This window comes from Cyprinus carpio, chromosome B14 (assembly GCF_018340385.1).
Source record: "Cyprinus carpio isolate SPL01 chromosome B14, ASM1834038v1, whole genome shotgun sequence".
Taxonomy (NCBI): Eukaryota; Metazoa; Chordata; class Actinopteri; order Cypriniformes; family Cyprinidae; genus Cyprinus; species Cyprinus carpio.
The window spans coordinates 182,958-188,085 of record NC_056610.1 but is presented as its reverse complement, the minus strand read 5'-3'; the positions used below and the strand labels follow the sequence as shown (position 1 = coordinate 188,085).

The 5,128-nt window shown below is 31.1% G+C and overlaps 1 pseudogene; it reads left to right on the top strand.

Annotated features, from left to right (window-relative positions):
* The first annotated feature begins 291 nt into the window (after positions 1-291).
* Positions 292-3,131, top strand: LOC122139550 (annotated as a pseudogene).
* Positions 3,132-5,128: the final 1,997 nt, after the last annotated feature.

Genomic DNA, 5,128 nt, shown 5'->3' with positions numbered 1-5,128 from the left:
ACCCCCCCCAGCCAACATCATTTAAAAAATGAAACCATTAAATTTACAGTTTAATTGATTCATATAGAAAATGTTTTTTTTTATCCAAAAGCAGCTTACAAATGAGGATTATGAAACTTCTTTTTTTTTTTTTTAAATTAAATGTACAGAAAATCAGCTAGAAAAAATTTTGAAACAGGCACATCGTGAATCACTGGGAAGTTTAGTTTTTGTTTGTAGTTGAATTTTCTGTGCTAGATAGATGACCATTTGTTTCAAAACAATCAGCACCCACACAATCAATCATGAGAAATGCCCCTGAAGAGCAGAAGGTCTCAGATGTTTGTTCTGTGCTCTATCCGGCAGGAGCGCCAATGGAAAGCACTGAAGGTGACCGGACTGACAGTCCTGGGCCTGTCTTCTGCTGGCGGGACAGGCGCTGTGACCGCGTACCTCGTCTGGGGTCAGAAGGAACACATCAGTGCTCTGACCACTGGCAGGAGAAGCTGAAGACGGAGCTCACCAGAAAGATGTCCGGTGAGCAACACAGCCAAATGAATTACACAAACTAAACCTCAAACACAGAATCATTACGCACTATTCATTTACAGTAATACGAGTCATTTCAGCAAATTATTCATGCAGTATTATTTAGGAATAAAGATTGAATTCTCCTCCCCCCACCCCCCCCCCCCCCCCCCACCCCCCCCCCCCCCCCCCCCCCCCCTTCCCAGGCATGCTAGGCAGCGGGCATTGATCCTTTATTTATGGTTTAGAAGAGCTAAATCAGTAAATCTATCTGTCGAATCAGTTACAGCTGCTTATCTATGTATGTGGTCTCTATCCACCTTTGCGTTGTGCTCCTCCAAAGGCACAGCATGCATCTTCCCTATGAACAACAGCATGCCATGCTGAAGGACTTCTCTGACGAGTCCTCTGACCAGACCTCCAACAAGAAGAGCAGCATTCCTCTCACTGTGAGATTAACACTGCTAATTAATAATTTTCATCCATAGTCCTGCATGGCTGCTTTGGATTTTGTTTTTGAATATCTGAATTCTTTTTTTTAAGCAAAACTGCGACCAACTTTTCACAAACCAGAGGATTCGAGGGCAGTGGGACAAACTGGATGGTAAAATCACCAAATTATATATAATAAAAAATAAATAATACTAACAAGATACATTTAATAATAGTGTGTTTATATATATATATATATATATATATATACACATACACATGGTCTTAATCTCCACATTCTGTGAAAAAGCTTCCAGACTGAATCGGGAAGAAGATGCAGCTGCCGATGAGGAGCCTGCCACTGCTGGTGGACGTGGATGAGGAGGTGAAGAACTCTCCTGAATCAGGTGAGACACACACACATACACACACACACAACAACTCAGATCCGTTCAGATCTCTGTATAACACACACGTGCTCGTGTCGTCTCCGCAGCTGTGGAGGGTGTCAGACGTAAGTTGTCAGCCTGGGAGTCTCAGAAGGAGGTGAGACCATTGGGTTCTACAAAAGCCTCAGTGTGATGAGCAGGGCAAACTATCTGCCCATGCAGTGTCTGGCCGACTCAGCAACAGGATACTGCGGTGTGTGGATTAAAGACGGCACAGAGATCCCAGACACACGCATACGTGGAGGCCCACTCCCCCAGTGCCAGCTAAGGTGCGAGCTGACTTCACAATAAATAATATAAATGTGCTCTCACTCAGAAACTGTTTATACTGTGAACTGATATTTTAGAATTAGTGGTTAATTATCTTATTCATATACAGATTTATTCATATTTTGGATTAGCTTCATTTTGATTATTTGTTGGGTTTCATTTTTAGTTTTTAATTTTGTTATGTTTATTAATTTTATAATTCTATTAACTTTAATTTACCATTTTATTTATTTTAATTTGAGTACTTTAGAACTTATTTATTTTAGTTACTTGCCAAAGCAACATTCAAAAACCATTAGGGTCATTCAAGGTTTTCATTTAGTTGTTTAGTTTTTTCAAATTTATTTTGATGACCAAAAAAGTTTTAGTTTTACAGCACAGGTTCAGGTCTCTCCTTCAACGTAAGCTTATTTTGTGCCTAAAATGTAAAATGTAAAAAAAAAAAAAAAAATATATGTTTTTTAAAAAATTATATTTATATACTACTATAGTATTTATTAATATTTTGACTTAGGCTTATTTTTATATTTATTTTAGTTAAAGTTTTATTAATTTCACAATGTTCTTTTATTACTTTTGGTCTTTGTTATATTATATATATATATACACATATATATATATATCATATTATATATATAGATTATTTCATTTAGTGTAAAGGCAACATTTTCTTAAAGTTTTGACATTTAAGTTTTCCATTCAATATTTACATCAAATAAAGAATTAATTTACAAGATTAAAATGATTTTTGACAAATGATTTTTGACATGACAGATTTTTGACAACTTCTGATGTTCATTTTAGTTTTAAGTGTTTAATCTAATATTTATATTATCTTTTTTTTTTTTTAAGCCTTTTTTCAATTACCAAAAATGTTTTTAATAGTTTTACTTTCAGGTTACAACTTCATAACAAAAGCTGCTAATATAATTTGTAATGAAGTTGAATTCAATTAGAAAAATGTGCAGCAGTAGCACATACAGTATAAATACATACTATGATCAAACAAACTAGAAATGCACTTTTACAAAAAAAAAAAAAAAAAAAAAAAAAAAAAAAAACCATTGAGTAAATAACTTATATAATAAAGTAGTACTGACATCTTTTTCTGTGTTTGTTTCATGCATTTCTCTGCTGATGGATAATCACAGATGCTGAGCTTCTCGGTGAGTATCATTTACAGTCGATTGTAGATTATTCTGCTAATATGAACATCTAAAGAATCAGCAAGTTAACAATTAAAACGTAAAAGTTTTTAAGTTGAAAGGCTGAAACTGGTGTTTCTTGTAAAGAGGTATTCTGATAATCTTAGTTTAAAATCATGTTATTATGTACTCATAACTGATGTTTGTGTGTATGTCTCTGTTTCTCCAGAGTGAATCATCTCGTCCAGAAATAAAGAGAATAACTCCAGTCCTATCACCTGTCATTAGTTTCAGCTCCTGACGATCAATCAGTCCATATGGATTATATTAAATGGGAATAAACCAGTAACCTTCCTACTGAAGATCTTTCTTTCCTGATCTGTGCTGCAGAATAGATAACTATGACGCACAGGATATTAGCACTGATCTAACCTTTATTCTAATAATATCTAAAGTAAGGTCCTCTGTGTGATACTATTTCTTATTTAAATTTGAAACTCACAAGCATGTTGTTAGATCCCCGGTAGCATGAATATTACAGTGCTTAGGACTGTTAATAAACACATGCTGTTTCCAAATATGACTGTGTGTGTTTATTGTCAATTGTTTTATTTAAAAGGATTTACACTATCCATAAAACCCTCTGCAAAAATATTATTTATTAAAACATGTGAATGTTTTCAATTCTATCTGAATGATCTCTGTGTGTTTTGGATATGAAAACATGAAATTAGAATATTGCATTTATTGTGTAGACACAAATTATAAGTGCTATTCATATTGCAATAAATATGATTCAAAACATCATAAAAATAGAATGTTGATCCATGTATTAAGTTGCAATTAATTGTAAACAGGTTGATTTTTAAGATTTTTAAAATTGATTTATTTTATAGTTACTTTTATTCAAAATTTATTCAAAAATAGTTTTAATTAATAAAATGAGTTACTGTAGCTAATTAGTTTAATTAGCTTTGTTTTTTATGTGAGATGAAGAATAAATGAAGAGTAAATCTGCACTGAAATGTTATGCAGCTTACAGTGTTTTATTAGTATTATTTATATACTATAAGACTATACTAATAATACAAAAACATAAGGCAACCATTGAAAAAAAAACAGGAAAAATGTATACAAGTGCTATTTCAGATTGCACTCTGAACATGACTTGAAAAACATCAGATGCGTCATTAGGGAAACAGTTTTGATCAGCATATAATAAACTTATATACTTAAATTGGAATAGAGCAGAACCACTGCACATACAGATGTAAATATTAAGAGTTCTGAGAAATATAGCTCACATCCCGTCTGACTCATGCACTTCTTCTTTCAGATCATTTTCACTGAATTAATAATGTCTATAGTTCCCTACAAAAGAGTTCTGCATTCAGATGTGTATATTTTAATAAATAGTCATATATCATAATCTGCCTTATTTCCTCTAAATGATCTCAATCTTCCTTATCTTTTTCACAACAGATATGTTCAGTATCACTTCCTTATTTTTTTTTTGTTTAAATTTAACTTAAACATTGTGATTTTGTGTTAATGAGGATTTTGATTTTAATATGAAAGTGTTGCATGAGGTCAAACAATGAAATGAATCTCACAGGAAGATGTTCAGAATAAACTAACCACAGGGTTTATTTATAGACGGAGCGGATGATTATGAGATGCAAGCTGTGATATTTTACCATCATTGACCATCATTGAGAAATACTATAGTTTTTATTTTATACTTTAAAACAGTTTTCTATTTTTATATTCATTTTAACTTTTATTTTAAAATGTAATTACTTTTCATTTTATATTTTAATTTGAGTTTGTCATTTTGTTGTGTATCATTGTCATTCTTTTTTTTTTTCTTATTTAAAAAAACATTTGTAGATTTGTATTGTTTTAATTTCAGTTAAATAGACAAATTTAAATAGACATTTTTAGATAAACATAACTTTTTTAAAAAATATTTAAAACAATTACATTGTAATGACTAAATATACATAAATTTACTACAGACTATAAATTAAACTATAGAAAATATGTAAAACTGAAAAAAAATATTTTAATTATGGACAATATTCTACACAAATCTTCATATTTAGGCTTGATTTATTTAGTTTTTTTTTTTTTATTTTCAATGCACACAGACAGCACACACACACACAATAAAAATCTATATAGACATATTTATAAAAAAAATAAGAAATAAACAAAAACAGACCAGAATGACAAAAATTCACAATAAAATTACCAAAAACTTAATTGCACAATGAAAATATAAAATAAAAATGATAATATAATAAAAATGTAAAAACTATATTG